The sequence below is a fragment of the Parasteatoda tepidariorum genome, chromosome 4 (genome assembly GCF_982258835.1).
Source record: "Parasteatoda tepidariorum strain Cologne lab strain chromosome 4, Ptep-v5.0, whole genome shotgun sequence".
Taxonomy (NCBI): domain Eukaryota; kingdom Metazoa; phylum Arthropoda; class Arachnida; order Araneae; family Theridiidae; genus Parasteatoda; species Parasteatoda tepidariorum.
This window is the reverse complement of record NC_141758.1, coordinates 107155446-107174805: the sequence shown is the minus strand read 5'-3', so window position 1 is coordinate 107174805 and position 19360 is coordinate 107155446. Positions and strand designations below refer to the sequence as shown.

The window sequence follows — 19360 nt, the reverse complement described above, 5'->3', positions numbered from 1 at the left end:
TCTACTCATAATATATGATTAATTTATTGTTTAAGAAATAAGACTTCGTTAGAATTTAATATATGATGCATATTAACTTCAAAAACCAACTTTAAGGTAAATAAATATATTATAATCGTTATTACCTTAATTATCAATTAAAAATCTAAAAAAATATTATAAAACTCACAGTTTATTCAGGAAGTTCATCATCTTGTTTTGTTTTTTCAAGAATCGGTATTACACAAGATCAAATTATTAATTCAATAATTTTAGAACAAGATGACGTCATTGTGCTAACATTATTACAGAATGGCTTTGAAAACAAAAACTAACTTATAGCTCGGATAGACTCGAAAATATTATATTAATATTTGGAAACAAGTTTTTTTTCTTTTATATCTTTTATCATATTTATCGAAAAAATAAATGAAACCATCTGAAATTTAGCAAGGTACCTTTGTGTTCTGAACTGTATTTAAAACTACAAGTTAAACATTGATGTTCATGGAGTTGAAAATGGGTGAAAGAACTGCGGAGTTAAACATTGGTTGTCGTAATCCCAAAAAATTGGGTCAGCTGTTCAACGTCGATTATAAAATAAGATAAAATATGGAAATGCAAAGACAAAATAGCGGAAGATCAAAACATTGTCATTTACGGGATTTTTAAATGCTATAAGGAAAGAAATAAAAATGGCTTTTACACCAGGTTCGTTGTCGTCTTTCTTAAATTTGAATATTTTATAGTTTACTAATTTGGTACAAACATATTTTAAGCATACACACGTGGTTGGCAATACTTCCTAAGCTCAAGTTAATTATCATATTAACTAATTTTTTTTAAAAGACAAATTATTAATAAGTTAAATCTTATTAATATTGTTAAGATATTATTTTTCTGCATAAAAATTTTATATACTCATCAAGTATTATAAAAAGAATATAAAAATTAAATAACGAAAAAAATGCATATGATGCATAAACCTTAAATTACAGTAAATTCCGAAAGGAAGTTATGTTCAAATAAAAGCCTAAAAACTTTTTTTGAATAATTAAATGGAAATCATGGGATTTCCTTATCCTTAATATAGGCATATTGTCGAACGTTTTCTATTTTCTTTCAATTTTTGATTCTTAACTTTAACACCAGTTTAAACATGTTTCTTACAATGACGGATATTAAGTGTTAGAAAAATCTAAATAAATACAATAAACAACTTATGAACTAAATAAAACAGAATTTCTATGCGTATCACAGCGGAATAATTTTTATTTTTATTTGACCTAACAGTACAGATTTTTCTACTTAATATTTAACATAGTTTTTAATTAACTTTTAATATACCTTTTCATTAAGCTAAGATTCCTTATAATCTTTGTTCATGTCTAATACGGAATAGATACGGAATAATACGGAATAATTTCAGTTTGCCGGAAGCAAGGAAACTCAATTAGTTTTTTTTATTTCATTTTATTTTAATTTATTTTACTTTTAGGCGTTAAAAATACATAAATGAAATAAATTTCATGTTGTAAAGGTCTACCTTTTTGACAGCTTTTTGCTTGCGACTTTATTAATCAAAAAAATATCAAAAACTCATCGGAAACTTTTAAAGTAAAATTATTAAATTTCAATAAAATTTTTATATGTACTCACACAGCTTTCTTAATCCACTTAAACATGTCTGATTTCTCTCAAATTAAGGACTTATATTCAATATGAAAATCTTTTGAGATTATTCAAATTTTCAATGTCAAAGAAATTTATCGAACACAGAGTTTAGGTGTTTAATGCTTCTTTAACATGACGTCATGATACAGAAATTAGCAACAATCTGCTAAAAAATACTGATGTCTACCCGTTAAAAAATATTCAATTATAATTTCTCTCATTATTTTAATAACTATAGGGGGCGTTGTTGTATGAGATGAATACCTGTGATTTCTATATGAACAGTCATTCCCTAACTCTGGAACGTCTTTAATATAGCATTTAACATTGTAGCGTTCCTTCTTTATGGTGGCTTATTAAATTAGAAAAAAGAAAAATGTTTGATACTCTTTCTTATGCAAAACGAAAACAAAATGGTATCTCTTTTTTTAGAGAAGGAACATCAAATACACATTATATAAAATTATTTGTAAATGAACAGAAAAAAATATGTATTTTCTTATTAGAGTTAAAACCTAATGCCTGAGAAATCGTTTTACTAAATTTAATGCAATAACATGAAAGGCCCACTTAAACTTTACATTCCGTTGTTTTAAGAATCATATTACTTCAAACATTAAAGTAAGCAAAAAGTATAGATAAGCCTCATAATTTTATATAATTTAATTTTGCAAAAAAAGTTTTTTGACAACAATTTTTATTAAAACATTTTAAGTTTCAATAAAATCATTATTTAGAAACTAAACGTAAAATAAAGGATGGCTACGAAACAGAAAAATAAAACAGTTCTAAAAATTCCTCACATTATAATAAAATACTTTCATGTTTTTTTGCTTTTTTTTAATTCGTAATAGGACGTAGAAAACCATTCTATATAAAATTATCATGAAATATGAAGAAAAAAATTATTTACAAGCAAAGTTTTTATTTTATAAAATATAACACTTACCTGCTTTAAAAATCCAAAAATGATATGTTCTTCATTTGAAAACTTTATTCACAAATAATATATACACAGATTTTCCCTTCATTACTTTAAGATGGCATACCACACACAAAAATTTTATAATTGCAAGATCTCGATATGAATTTCAATATGTAACTTAAAATATGTAACTGATTTGCCAAAAACAGAACAAGATGCAATTTTATTTTTTCAGGAGCGAAATATTTTACCAAAAAAAAGAAAATGTACCAATTTCCAACACATGGAACTTTATCTTGTTAAACGTACGTTTTGGAAATGCTATTTCATTTGCAATCTTATTTACTAGAGTTCATATGGCTAGAGCATCAGGTAAAATAAATTAAAGATTGTTTTGAATCTATGTTAAACTATATATCGGCCCATTTTCCACCGAAATCTGATTGACTACTTTGATTTTAAATAAGTGTTTTGAATTGTAAAAGTGTTTTGATTTTAAATAAAGTGTTTTATTTTATAATTTGCAGCAAAAATTTTAGATGTGGATTAGCGGCACTTAAAAACCGCGAAATCTGCAGCTCGGGTGGCGTTAATGCGTAAGTACCGAATTGTTATTCCATACTTTTCTGAATCATAATACTTCAAACATTAGAATATGCAAGAAGTACGTATAAACACATAATGTTATACCATTTAACTTTTCAAAAGAAGTATTTTGACAACAATTTTTATCTAAAAATCATAAACTAAAAAACGTAAAACAAGCAATTCTTAGGGGAAAAAAACGATTTTAAAAATTCCTCATATTGAAATAAAAAAACTGCCCCAATGCTCATTTTTTTTATTCTCATAGTTCTTAATCAGACGTAAAGCACCATTCTGTAGAGAACTATCATCAAATAAGAAAAAAAATATTTACAAGCAAATTTTTTATTATTAAAATCATAACACTCACTTTCTTTATAAATCCGGAGAATTCCAAATGAAATGTTCTTCGTTTGAAAATTTGATTTTAAAATAATACATACATAGATCATCCCCTCATTACTTTTCGAAAACATACCACAGAGCAAAATTTTATAATTGTAAGATCTCGATATGATTTTCAAGATGTAACTTGAAAGCAGAATACCTGAATTCTAGTTGAAATTATTCTTTCGAAACTAAAGAATACTTACTAAGAAAACGATAAAAATTTATTAATAATCAGCACAAATGACACTATTTCAAGTAATTTGGATGATTTTTATTGTTGTTTTCCGAATTATATAAATACAGAAATATATATTATTCTATAACGAAGAAGAATATTCTATAACTATTACAGTTCTGAATTCACATTTGTTCATTGGAATGAAGAAGCAACGTTGACTTCACTTTGATTTGTAATGAATTGCAAGTTACGAGGGTTGCTATTTATATTTCTGGCCTAATAATGAAAAAAAAAATATGTAGGATCTAAATTGGTTTTATTGTTTTTCAAAATATTCTCCATGATGATCAATACACTTTTGCATGCGTTTGAACCAATTTTCAAAGCACTTTTTCCAGTCCGATTGAGGTAACTCCAAAACATGCGTTTTGAATGCATCAACCACTTCCTCGGGGGTCGAAAATCGTTGTCCACGTAATTTATTTTTGATGTGTGGGAATAAGAAGAAGTCATTGGGTGCCAAATCAGGGCTGTACGGCGGATGACCATCAGTTCGATCTTTCGCTCCGTCAGAAATGCCTTTGTTTGAGTCGATGTGTGAGAGTTCGCATTGTCATGATGAAGAATGATTCGCCTGTTCTTCTGCTTTTTTCGAATTTCTCCGATGACTTCTGGTAAACAAATGGTCGTGTACCATTCAGAATTGACCGTTCTGCGTTGCTCTAACGCCACTGTTGCCACATGACCGTTAATGCCGAAGAAACAGGCAATCATTTGTTTCGATGTGCTTCTTCCTCGAACAACTTTTGTTGGTTTTGCCTCATCTTGGAAGACCCATACAGTTGATTGCTGTTTTGTTTCCGGCTCATATGCATAGATTCATGATTCGTCACCTGTGTAGATGTTATACGCAGCCTTTGATGTACCTTGAACGTATTGTTCCAACATTTCCTTGCACCAATCGACACGAGCCTTTTTTTGAGGGTTTGTCAGATTATGCGGGATCCAACGCGAACAAATTTTTTTTACGCTCAAATGTTCATGTAATATTTTATTGATGCTAGTCATACTAATGTCCAAAGACGATTCTATCTCACGGTATGTCACATGACGATCTTGCTTTATCAGTTCACGTACAGCATCGATCTTTTCTGGCACAACAACGGATTTTGGACGACCTGCACGGGATTCGTTCTGGATCGAACATCGACCACGATTAAATTCGTTATACCAATTTTTTACAGTGCTGTAGGATGGCATTTTATCGCTGAATAAAGAATTAAGTTAATCGAACTACTCTTGTCTTGACAATCCACGTCGAAAGTTATGAAAAATAATGGCACGAAAATGTTCACGATTCAATTCCATTTTTTGAAAGAGAAGATCTTTTCAATTTACTGTCAACAACACAAATGAAGCTATAATGGTAAATCGTCTGCTGAATTTATGTTTAAAAATATCAAACTTTCGATTCAAATCGTCTGCGGTCGCCTAGCAACACTTACTGTTGCCAAGGCCAGAAATATAAATAACAACCCTCGTATCAGTTGCAAGTTCGTTGATAATAGAAGTTAAAAATTATTGAGGAATTTTTCTTCAAATGTTTGGCGTGTTCTATTTCGGAAAGATTTACCAATATTCTGGAGAGTTTTTTCAAGTTCTTCAGCCTTTTCCTTAGGGAAATTTTACTTCCTATTTGCTGCTAAAAAATGGCGTCTGATTCTGTCAATGATTTTGATGGAACTCAGTGACAAGTTAATAAATTAATGATTGATATTTTCAGGTTCCCGCTAGAGGGTATACTAGAGCGTTGCGATCGCGATTATAAATATGAATGCTGAAGATGGAAAAGTATTTTGTGACGTCTTGAAACACGTACATAGGCAGTCTAATCCGACGACAAACATCCATGGAGACAGTTTTTACAACCCATGATTTGAAATGGTGTGGCGTTTAACGGAATCAATCCAGAAAGAAAAAGCATTTGACCAATAAGTAACTAGTGATCGTAAAAAGGCGATTACAACTTTTTTAAACTTTTTTTTTTTGCTTTCATACGAAACATAAACAAACTCTATTTTCAATTAATATTTTTATTAATATTTTAATTTTTTAAAGAAATATATAAATGGCCATATAAAGTTCCCAAATATACAAAAATCTCAATTTAAAATTTTTGTCGCTTACGTTGGTTTTTCAATTCCGCGGGAGTATATTTCTCAATGTTTCTATTTCTGAATTACTGCTTATTGATTATTTATTTTATGAGTAAAAATTCCTATTGAGATGTTATCAATAGTATGCACATATTGTGTATTTAGCTGGGCAACAAAATCAAGTTGAATGTAAAGGTTTTTAATTTTCCTTAATAAAAATTTATGATATTTTTTTCTTCCGATTTAGAAGTCTGTCAATACAACATTTATAGAAGAATTAAGGTTTTTGCTTTAAAACGAGTACGTTTAAAGGATTTAGTGGTACCTTAGTAGTTAAAGTCAACTAAGCGTTAAATGTATTTATAATGTTATACATTAGTAGAAAAATATGGAAATGGAACTACGTGAGTACATGTTTTGAAATCTAAGAAATTCTTGATATTTTTAAAGATTGTTTAAGAGAACAAACTTTAAACTTTCCATTTGTCTCTTTTTCTTATACAGGAGGCATAAAGTAATTTTCTCCGGATGAAAATAATGTTGTTAAATTTCACATTATGGGTTGAAAAATATTTGATCAAAATATACAATTTCGAAGTATATGAATTCTCTTCCTGCCAACACTATTTACCTTAGCAACGTACAAATTAAGCAATAATTAAATGACGTAGTTTACTTATTATGGTAAGAGTTTATGAAGAGATTATGTTGTACTTTGCATCCACTTTAACTATGTACTTTTCATTCAGAAAATAATGTTACAAAAAACTTAAGTTTCGTGAGAAAAACGTTATACTTCTATCTGTTACAGCTAAAATGACGTAAAAACTAAAATAATTTATGAACTTAAGTAGCATTAAAACTGGTATGTTCGATTAAAAATGAATAAACAAGCACAAGTGAAACTTTTTCTGCTTGACATTTATAGATTAAAAAAAGTGTCCGCATAGAATGAGGTATATGTAGTAGGTGTCATTACAATTGTCAAATTGGTAACTTTAATTAAGTTACTGCTAAAGTGTAGAAATCAGTTATTCCATAGATTATCTGGGTAATACGGAAATTAATTTGTATAATCAGGTAAAGTGCCAAAGTGTTTTTTCATTGTATATTTTGAAACCAAGCTGTTGTGGGAAATATTACGTTTCAGACGAAATAGAATAAGATGAAAGAGAAGATATTGCAAGTGTTGGCGAGCGGTGGGAGCAGAGGCAAAGCCTTCTAGTCTAAAACATTTTTTAAAAATATATATAGCAGTTTATTATTTTTCAAAAAATATATGTACTTCTACGTGAGCCGCGATGGCTCAGGGAATAGAGTGTTCGCCTTCCAATGCGCGAACCGGGTTCGAATCCCAGTCTATACGAATTCCGCACCCGGCTTGCACCGACCACAGTGTTGACGTGAAATATCCTCAGTGGTAGACGGATCATGGGTTAGAGTCCCCTTGCCTTCAGGCTAACCATGGGAGGTTGTCGTGGTCTTCCTCTCCATGTAACGCAAATGCGGATTAGCTCCATCAGAAAGTCCTCCGCGAAGGCAAATTTCTCCCAATACTCGATCCAGGAGTTTCCTTGTCTTCTGTATTGGGTTCAAAATTACAAGGCTACGGAGTTGAACATTAGTAGTCCTAACCCGATAGAATTGGATCGGCTGTTCAACGACGGTTATAAAATATACTTCTACATATTCAATTACCCCCCCCCCTCATGCTTTTCTCCCTCCTCTTCAAAAGCAATAATTTTAATTGCGATTTTTAATTGTGATCATCTATCCCTCCTCCTCTCTATTCCCCATTCTCTCTCTCTATTAACTCTAAATTCATGAACTTTAAATCGATTGAACTAAATGTTTATTTCTCAGTGGATATAATTATAAATAAATTGGTATGATGTTTATGAATTTAGGGTGAATATAGAGAACTATATTATCACAATTAAAGATGCATGTTTATAATAGGAGGAGGAGGAGGTTATTAGATATGTATGTTCGCTTAAAAGAACAAATTTGCTTGTGGCAGTACTTGTGTTGCTATCACATGCACGTGATAGCAGAGGCGTGTTCTTTTAGTTTACTCATTTTAAACTGCTCTTACCGCTTGTTTTGATATATAATCGAAAATGTAAGTGTTGTTCTATAAAATAAAAGGAAAATACAAATCTTATTTCAAAAATTCCTCCGTATTTTTGCAATTTTTCGAGAAAAATATTATGCTTTTAAAAATTATTATATATGTATGTATGCAATATTATATATGAATGTATATATATATATATATTTATATATATATGTATATATATATATATATATATATATATATATATATATATATATATATATATATATATATATATATATATATATATATATATATATATATATATATATATATATATATATATATATATATATATATATATATATATATATATATATATATATATATATATATATATATATATATATATATATATATATATATATATATATATATATATATGTATGCAAAAATATTATGCTTTAAAAAAAACAGAAAATCTAATGTTAAAGAATATGCTAATAGCAATAAAATACCACAAAGTTATTTTGTGGTATTTTAAAATAAATAGTGGCGAATTTAGAATGAATAGTGGCGAAAAGAAGATCTCAATTGAAAAGTAACGCTTCAAAGGGAATGGGGTAATATAATATATGGAAGAAAACCAAAATGATTTAACAGATAATAAACTTCTCTACAACATTTCATGATTCTTATAGAAATCAAAAATAACTTAATTATAATAGAAATTATTATCCAAAGACAATAGAAAATGCAAATTATCAATCAAATATCTGATGATAATCAAATATCGATTAAGTGTCAAAGGATGAGTTTTATGAGATCTAACTTGTTAAGACCGAGTTTTCAAGACAATACAGTTAAGGTATTACCAATGTTTGGAAAGTGGTTGATATTCATTTTAAAACTAAGTGGAAATTTTTTTCTCTTAGCAATCACTCTAAAGTTTAGATAAAATTTACAGCTACTTCTCAACTAATTTAAATAATATTGAATCATTTATTCTTGGAGACACGATTCAGATCGGAAATTTGAGATCAATCGAGAAATATGCGTAAAGGAATGTAAACTAAGGATAATTCAGCGCACTCTCAGCATGTACTAACTAGCTTGAACAAATATATGCACTTTGTCTTGATAACAAAATCATCAGAGGTAACATGGTAAGTGTAATACATTACTCTTGTATTGTAATAGGAGTAATACATTACTCAACGAAAACTATTGTTTAAAAAATTCAGACAAACGTGGTTTCAGTGGTGAAGTAGTAACGTCTTGTTTTAGTTTTACTCATTTTTTGCTCAAAAGAGCAACACCTCCTCATATAAAAAATATTAAAAATTTAAAAAAATAACATTTTGCAATTCCGTTATGTCTCACATCTACCTATAATTGAAATATCGCCATAAATCTTTAAATATCGATATTTCTCAAAGATATATCATGGGATTAAAATTCAGATGTCATACAGTATTATTTTATATATAAGAGTATTAACAAAAGATTTATAACAGTTTACGTTACATTTAAAGTCTATATATGTAAATAAACTTTAGATATAATTATGTTACATTAAAAGTTTATATATTTAGATTTCAATATCTATTTCTCTTTTTTTCAGGTTGTGATAGCCATAACATTAGTGTTAAATGTCTTCACGCTTTCCGGGCCTCCGTTATCTTTTGTTGGACGCCCAAAACTCCTGCAGCATCGTTCCCTTAATCCAGGAGCTGCTGCATAGATTACACAACGATGCATGCAATATATTATGGTTATGAAGAAAGATAATGCACCATTACTTTCGTTGATCAATGCTTACGAGAGCCACCATCGCTTTATTTCATACTCCCAGATTTTATGCAACATTATTCCATTGATCAAAGAATTGTGATGCAGAAAAGCATATTATTTATATGCTGAAAATGCAACATTATTTTTATAGTTGTACGCTTATGTATTGCCTCAAATGTTCATTAACATTAAAAATGAGTTTATATTAAAAACGTAATCAAATTATTTGTAAGAAATTTTTAGCCTGTATTTTATAAGTTCTTATTTGATTTTACTTTATAACCGGTGTTTAACAGCCGAACCACTTTTAGGTTTACGACTATCCTATTCAATGTAGTAGCCTCGTAATTTTAAATTTGACCCACAAGACAAAATAATTCCTATATCAATCATTGAGAGGCCGGGATTGCCTGATTGGTAGGGCACTGGGCCCATGTCCAAGAGTACGTGGGTTCGATCCCCGCCGTCGAACGATATAAATAGTAATAATAATATCGATATATATTATTATTACTAAATAGTAATAATAATATAGATATATATTATTATTACTAAATAGTAATAATAATATAGATATATATTATTATTACTAAATAGTAATAATAATATAGTAATAATAATATAACATATAGATAGTAAATGGTGACTGATGCGAGTTAAATCTGTCGAGTTGCAAAGTCCTCCATGTTCCCATAACAAATTAATACCTCTGGGGGTAATGATCCAGTAGTTTCCTTGTCTTCTGGATTGGTTCAAAATTATAAGGCTTCGGAATTTAACTTTAGTAGTCGTAAACCGAAAATTGGGTCTGCTGTTCAACGATATATATATATTTTTATATATATATATATATATATATATATATATATATATATATATATATATATATATATATATATATATATATATATATATATATATATATATATATATATATATATATATATATATATATATATATATATATATATATATATATATATATATATATATATATATATATATATTAAAGTTCTTTTGTGAAGGAAAATAAAAAAACACAATTTAAATGCATTCCCTATTTATAAATTTTTTGTAAGAATAGATAATGTAGTACTGGAATAATTTTTTAAATTTCAAAAATTAGGTCAAGCGCTTTTTATTTTCACAAAAGCGTGGTTTTTTTCTTCGTATTTGCGTTTTGCGCCATTTTCAGGATTAGCACCAAAGATAGGCCTAACTTGACCTTACAGTCATAAATATACATAAAAAAAATATTTGCTTCTGAATACCAGATCATTTAAAGTTGAAATATTTCAAGTATCTTAATTTTGTTTTCTGACTGGATCATATAGTTATTGTAATTGTTCAAAATATTATTTTTGTAGTTTGTACTTGGCTCCGCCTTCAACACGTGGTATCCGACGATATACTATGTCTCTATTTTTGGGAGAAGGATGTGAACAATCCTGAGCTTGCTATTTGGCAGTCGTAGGACAAAAATATTTATTTCGCAATATTTATGTGCATTTTTTCAATATTAAATATTTAATAAAGTTTATATTTCTCTCTTTTGAGTGAATAGTTTGTCCTTTTTGAGACATTTTGCTTCAACATGTTTAATAAGCTAGAGTGACGAAAGATATAATAACAGATGATAAAGCAAAGTAAGTGACTGAAAAAGAAGTCACTGTTTGCGTTTGGCACGCATTAATGGTTGTCTCAATTTCAAGCGCGGAGATGTTTCTCCTCTTACTCGAGCTCTGAAATGCACTCTTCATCTGAGGAGGTGGACCCAAGTGCCAATTCCTGGTGAACGAAGTATGTACAAAAAACATATAGGAAATTATTCTAAATGATGTAGAAACAATGAAGATACGAATAAGTACATAAAATAAAATATAAGAATAAGCAATTTTATTGCATACAAACTTAATTACAGTAATAAAAAATAGTATGAATTTCTTTATTAATTAGCAAGCGTTATACTTTCATACATAACTTTAATTGATTTGATAAAACAGTAAATTATAGGATCTTTATAATTCTAACATCGCTTCATCTAAAAGTTTCGATATTCTTTCAGAAAGAATTTTTTGAATATCTTCTGGTGATGTCACTTCTGAGTTTGGAATTGTAGTCTCCATCATCAAGTTCGAATCAGTAACTAATGATAACATATGTTTAAGTACTTTTATTGTCCTTTTTAGTACTGTTTGATTATAAAACATATAAAGTACAGCTGTTAGAAGAACTCCACCAGTCAAAATCTACAAGAAAATTTGAGGAAAAAAATGCATATATTTAGGTATTATTTAAGCTTGCCTAAATTTTCTTCTAAATTAGTTGTTAAAATTTTTACCAAACTTCAAAAAGAATCTAAATTATGAAATTATAATATTAGTTTAAATATTAATTTTAATGTAATTAAATATCTAAAAACATTTTCAGATTTTCAAATTCTAGAGCCATTCTTATTGTTATAGTTTAATAAAATAAATAATCACAATTCATAAACTTTTTCTCATTCGTTTAATTATTTTTTTTATATTTGGCAAGCTGAATACCTGTTTTATGTGAGGGGTTAAAAAAATTATACTTTCTGTGCTAAAGAATGTTACGAAATCATGCAGAGAGAGAGACTCTTCTTTTTATTATTAAAGATGAAACGATAACTACCATTTTTTAAAATTTGAAAGCTGTTGCAAAAATTTTATATTAGTAAATCGCTCTTTAAGAAAATATTCAATAGTTAAGGATTGAATACTGCCATAACTTCTATACTAGTAAACTCATGCTCAGTTAACTTGGTATATTCCAATTTTATTTAAATCAATGGAAATAAGCACAACTTCGCCTTTTTTTTTTTCAAAATTTAAAGTCTAAAATGTTCACTTAAAGTTCTTTTAATTAAATGACTTCACTCAAAGTGTTTTCAAATAATAAAATATTACGAAATTGATGAACGTATATAAATCGTTTATTTCCGTTGGCAAGAAAAGTTTGTTTTTACATGGGAAAATATTGGTAAACATCCCTAAAAATTTTAATGATTCAATCAGTACTTCACCGAGCTGTGGTTTCATAGGGATGATCATTCTGACAAATAAACTGATTTTGTTTATTTGAATCGCACTTTTAATCAATAATATTTCATCAGATTTATATTGGTTGATTAATTGTCGTGTTATGGACATGGAAAATAAATCAATGATAAATCAGTAAGGCACTATACACTGTAAGAATCGTCATTCCAAAATTATGGTAAAATAACCGATAGCAGTCTGTCCATCCAATTAACCGTTAAGTTTACAATAAAGAACATTTTTTATCGTTACAGTTTAGATACCATTTACAACTAGGATGCTTATAAAACCATGAATACAAAATTATATGTTTTTTTTTTTACCAGCATGGTTTCAAAACCATAAAAAAAGAAATTTTAATTCGACATAGGAGCTAGGTTTTTCGTTAGGCAATGGACATTGCAGAACACTGGAATTTCTTAATGCGTTGAAGGGAATGGAGAAAATACTGTGGTGTCAACGCTGGGACTTAAACTCCCTTGCTATTGGCCATGAGACTGACAGACAGGCCCTCTCGGCTATAATACACACGCAGTAGCAAGGAACTAAAGAGCTTTATAAGGTGGCTTAGTTTATACGATAAGATTCCGGTTGTTTAACCGTTTTAGATGAAAACAGTCAATAAACGGTTTTTTTCCACAGTTAGCTGTTTGATTATCATCTTATTTATGGTATGCCTTCATCTATTAAAAGGTATCTCGAGATTGAATCAGGTTACCATGCCTTTATATACTAGTGAATTGATGTTTAATAATTGTAGTAGTAGTTACGCCACAATACTCTCCCACTAAAACTTTATCAGGGATAGAATTCGATGAACGGATATCACTAGTTGCTGTATTTGTGAAGGAACGAGAGAGTTGGATTAAGGTCACCGGGTTTAGAGCTTTAGTCATGAGAGCTGTATTAAGATCATGGTTGTGTGTGTGATCTCTCCTGTATTGCTATTAGCAGTCGAGTGTGTGCAGAAACCTTATATGTGTAAATGAGACAGAGAAGCAACAGTGCGAGAAGGACGATGCTGCAATCACAAATAGCAAGTCAACTGTTCAATGTGGACGATCCATCGAAGTAGTCGTGATCATATCACGCCCGAGTCACCAATGATGGGGAAAGATCATTAGATATTTATATAGTTGGTATCGTCTTTCCCCACACTAGCATTATGGTAAGCGATGCAATAATAGACAGAACACGTTTTTACTAAGACAGATCCGAACCGAAAGGTACGTGTCCACGGGAGACTAGTCAAATATATAATAATTTCAGGATCTACTTTTATAGTGTTAAACATTGAATTTTAAATAAAATTCAAAATGAAAGATGTAATATTTAGAAAGAATGATACATCGATATAGAATGTTAATACGGTAAAAATGAATATAATGAGTAAGCTGAAATCGATTGAATGGTTTCTGAGAAATCGAATTTTGAATGCGCGACTTTTCTAAAATTCCATTTCTTAGGAACAATTCAACCGATTTCGCTCACATTTTGTATTTCACGATGTAATTTTAGGTACTTTGAAATGATAAAAAAAGTACTATGCCTTGAAATTCAAAATTGTTTGGACTATTAAAATATTGACAAATATTTAGTTAAATTTATTTTTTGCATGGTATTTTCCTTGGGCGTACGAATTTTATAATTATGCGTGAAGATTTTGCAATTTTCTTTGAAAAGTTCTCGAGATATGACAAAACGTGCACAAAATAAAATTAACATTAGGGGGTCAAAGATTTGAACAAACTATGTGGACCATATTTCCCAAATTGCGGCTACCTCCTATATTTTGGGGATCAGAAATCTTAATCCTTCGAAAAAAGGCATATTTATTCAAATAAAATAAGTTTTTGTGTCGGATTTCGTATTTTAAAATATCGTCTGCACGAATTGTTTAGCATATTTGAGGTCACCCCCTTGAACCATTCAGATTCAGTCCTATTCTAAAAGATCGGATCATTAGGATCAAAAGTTATTCTGGATGGTCCGTTTTTTTTCTTTTGGATCACTGTGCATAATGTATTTTGAAGTCTAACTAAATTCTGTGGCCAAATATAAAATCGAGACCTCAATCGGAAATATGAAGACTAGCATGCTGCCCTACCACTAGAAATTAAACAAAATTCGTCTACCATCTCATTTTGGAGGGCCTGAATTAGTACATCACTATTGGACATCGTTTAAATACATTTATATTGCAAAGTTTTACAAAAAAATTAATATTGATAAAATGTTTTTCGAAAATTGAGGCAATTATCCGTCTCAAATGTCAACTGCATGTCTTAAAATCTTATTCTGCAAAAGGAACATTTTTAATATAAATTAGACAATCCACTAGAGCAATTATTTATTGTTTAAATTCAACAGTATATTAATTTCGCTGGAAAACTTATGGTTTTTATAATCTCGTACCAAATTAAAAAAGCTATTAATAATCCAACAATACAAATCTTAACAATTTTTCAAATCATCATGTAGAGCTTTTGCTGAACTTTCATAAAAATAATAAAATACCAAAACATGATGAGAAAAATGAGAAAAAAAATGAGAATAAATAACACAGGGGAGGGGGGGGGAATTGTTTGTTGTATTTATACAAGAGCTTAATTTTGTCGAATTCAGGTGTGGAGATTTCAAGTATGAAATTAGCCATCCGCCTAGAGACGCAAAATTTTTTAAACGACATTTTTAACTTTTTTTTTTGTTGAAATGTAGGCTAAGGGCACTTTTTTATACTGACCTGTTCAGAATGACATGAAAAATTAGTTCAATATAGGAAAACGCCCTTAGCGGCGTATGATGATATTTCCGGACACGGGTTCATATGACATTTTGAAAGCTCATGGTGCGCCCTAGCTTCTGTAGAACTTTGTCGCAACATCTATGCATCTACATGTTATATATAACGTTTTGAAGTTTGCACATTTCGAAAAAAATAAACAAAAAATGCAGTTAAAAAAGCAGTGGCTTTGTGAGAAAAACCTATTGCAGATTAGTAATCAGGGATACGAAACTATCTAACAACTGTTAAAAAATCTCTTGTAACGGAAAACGAAAGCAATTGTTTCCCTGAGTAATTTATAACAATATAAATCTAACTTCCGTACGAAATTAGTTAAAATTACCACTGCAGCTGAATACAAAATAGTACAAGACATAAAAATCTTTTTTCTTCACAAAATTTGATGAGTTGCCTCCATTAAATCTGATATCAGTTTAACAATATGTAAAAAAGTAAAATAAACTTACTTTAAGGAATATTTTCATGGTTAAACGTGCAAGAAGTACCATATAAGCAATTTTAAAAATAATTTTCCATAAATATTAAGTGACGTACTTTCAAGTTTAACGGAGCAGGTCGTAATTGAAAAATAATCTTTATATTTATCTTAGACAAACGCATGAACGAAAGCTCATAGCGTTAACGAAACTTTTACAATTACAAGAAAACAATTTTCACAACAGGTGAAATCATCATTTACTGGACATGTAAAGATCTTATCTGGGTATATCGCTTTTCATTTTATTTCTTAGTTTCGCCCGAAGTTACTGGAAATAAAATATACAGGACAATAAACTTCATAATAATAAATTCGAGAAACCACGTAGTTTCTGTCCGAAAACATTAGAGGTCCATGGATCAGTGATCAGTAAAACAAAATTAGACTTAAAAAAAAGAAACAATTTAGATAAAAAAAATTAGGGAGAGGGGTATCAGACAACAATAAAAGTACAAATTTGGTGACATGGACCACACGGGCTACCACGTAATGTTCTTCATAGAATTTATCTCACACAACGAATATAAAATAAGTAAATATTTAAATGTGCGCAATAAAGTAGTTTTTTGTTCACATAGTTAGAAATTATGACTGATGTTATCTTTAAAATATGTTAAAAACTGAATCACTTATAGTAAAATTTAAAACAGTGACCAACGCTTAACCCATCAAAAAATTCCATTTCGTTTTTTGCTCATCCCTGAAAGAATTAATATTTGAAAAAACTGTATAAACAACAAGTGTCATCCACTACAAGTTTATTGTATTTGAACTTGAATGAATAAATTAAAAGTATTTTATTAACGATTGAAAATTTGAACAAGGTTTAGGGAGAGCGTGAACTAATAGTAGGAATTGAAAAAGTAAATAAAGCAACACTAATATGAAGAGTTTCACCCAAAGAGCAAGAAACAATTAAGCAAACGAATGATAATAGAAACGGTATGCTTATTGTATTTCAATTTTGTTTGACTATGCAATATTTTTAAGCTGTTTGAATATAAAAATATTTTGAGGTATATTAGACTTAGCAATATTTGTAAACTGGTTGAACATTGAAAAATACTGAAGTTTTCGTACTTAGAAATATTTTCACGTTGAAATATTCTGAAGTTTCTTGTACTTAGAAATATTTTAAAGTTTCTCGCTCTTAGAAATATTTTCATGTCGATTGAACTTTGAAAAATACTGAAGTTGATAGACTTAAAAGAATTTTCAAACTGTTTGGAATTTGAAAAATTCTGAATTTGTTTGCACTTAAACATAGTTTGAAGGAGTTTGAACTTTGAAAAATTCTGAAGATTTTAAACCTATAGTAATTTTGTAGACGATAGCTAAAAGTTTTTTTGAAATAAATTACTGATGAATCACTTCACATTAGCTGCAAAATAACTGCAGTGTTTTTACAGTTAGGATTACACTACAGAAAATCTACAATTAACTCTAGAAAAACTACAAAATTACTTCAGTTCTGTAGAAAAACTGCAGTTTATCTTAGCTGGGAGCTTGCATCGTATTAAAAAAATGATAATTTTGTTGTAGTTTGAAGTATTTTTTAAAAAAAGTAATTCTAGATATTGGTATTAAATCTTTGAAAATCTTCCAAGAAGGAGTTTTAATTGATGAGAGCTTGCATCAAATTAAAAAAAATTTAATTTTGGTGTTATCAAAATGATATTCAAGATTTAAGTTTGAACAATGTTCCTTGGAAAGTATGTTTTTCAAAGCCTTTTATTATATGTAAATTAAATATAACTTGAAATTAGTGTGCAATTTTTTAAAAATCTATTTTAAAACAGAAGAGATACACTACACGTTAAATACTGTTGGCGTTTCAGTAACGCAGTTGGTTAAGGCGTGTTGTTGGTGAGCTCAAGGTTGTGAGTTCGATTCTGGTGTTCGTGAAAGAACAGGCATGTGTACGGAGAGCGTACAAGTTAAGTGTGTTGTGAGTGAAAGTCCACTTGTTAGTGGTGGTGTGAAGAGAGGTATGTGATGGTTGTTGAGTGGAAGTTTGGAGAGAGTAACGTGGCGATTGTGGTTTAGAAATTCATTGGAGGGGAAAAACATCGATTTGTTAAAATAATCATTCTTCTTTTTAATTTAACTACATTTAAATTGATTACTTACATTAGAAATTGATATTAACTACATTAGAAATTGATATTAAACATTTGAAAATCTTCCAAAAATGCGTTTTAATTGATGAGAGCTTGCATCATATTAAAGTCCCGCAGTGGACTGATCGTTAAGACACAGTTCCCAGCAGATCACCGAAGTCAAGCATCACTGGCTGCGGTCAGTGTGCGGGTGGGTGACCACTTGGATCAGCCTGCGTAGGGACCGAGGGTGTGCGGAATTGGTCTTCGTTAAACTGTTCTACCGTAAAGTGCTCGACTTCGCGTACAAGTCGTTGGGCTACCGAAGCGGGGATGCCATCCCCTCCGCAGAGGATCAAAATTGTGATGGCATGTCTTCGGATCATCCTCCGGGATGTTTCGCAGACTGTCGTGGGACAGACAGTGAGTCCGGAGCTTATCAGCTACCCGTGATGGCCATTTATGTTAAATGTTTTAAAAAAAAATACCTGTGACGTGGCTAGCTATTTTATATTGTACTGTTATTGTCGATGTCCATTCTTTGTGGCTGTAATGTAACGCTGCTAGTTAATCTATGTAAAATTAAATTGTCGCTACTAGGCCGGGATAGCCTGGTCAGTGGGGTGCCGGGCCCATGTCCAAGAGTTCGTGGGTTCGGTCCCTGCTGGTCGAAAACTCCCCTTGTAGTAAATGGTGACTGATGCACGTTAAATCTGTCGAGTCTCAAAGTCCTCCATGTTCCCATAACAAATCAATACCTCTGGGGGTACCGATCCAGGAGTTTCCTTGTCTTCTGGATTGGTTCAAAATTACAAGGCTACGGAGTTGAACGTAAGTAGTCGTAAACCCATGAAATTGGGTCGGCTGTTCAACGACGGTTATAAAATAAAATAAAATAGCCCATTGAGCAGCTCTAGTGCGCCGTAAATTAACAACAACAACAGCATCATATTAAAAAAAATTATATTTTTGTTTTGGTTTGAAGTATTTTTTCAAAAAAGAACTTTCTAGTAATATGTATTAAGTTATTGAAAATTTTCCAAAAAGGCAATTTAATTGATGAGAGCTTGCATTAAAAAATTATAATTTTGGTGTTATCAAAATGATATTCAAGATTTAAGCTTGAACAATGTTCCTTGGAAAGTATACTTTCCAAAGTCTTAAATTAAATGTGA

The 19360-nt window shown here is 29.8% G+C and overlaps 2 long non-coding RNA genes across 2 annotated transcripts; one reads left to right on the top strand and one right to left on the bottom strand.

The window, feature by feature from the left end:
• The first annotated feature begins 6151 nt into the window (after window positions 1–6151).
• LOC122272044 (uncharacterized) lies at window positions 6152–9962 on the top strand. Its single transcript, XR_006226758.3, has 2 exons — window positions 6152–6291; window positions 9568–9962. It is a non-coding gene; the product is annotated as an uncharacterized LOC122272044 (long non-coding RNA).
• A 1679-nt stretch (window positions 9963–11641) lies between these two features.
• On the bottom strand, window positions 11642–16215 carry LOC122272041 (uncharacterized). Its single transcript, XR_006226755.3, has 2 exons — window positions 16055–16215; window positions 11642–11986 (listed from the first exon to the last, which is right to left on the bottom strand). It is a non-coding gene; the product is annotated as an uncharacterized LOC122272041 (long non-coding RNA).
• Between the last annotated feature and the right edge of the window lie 3145 nt (window positions 16216–19360).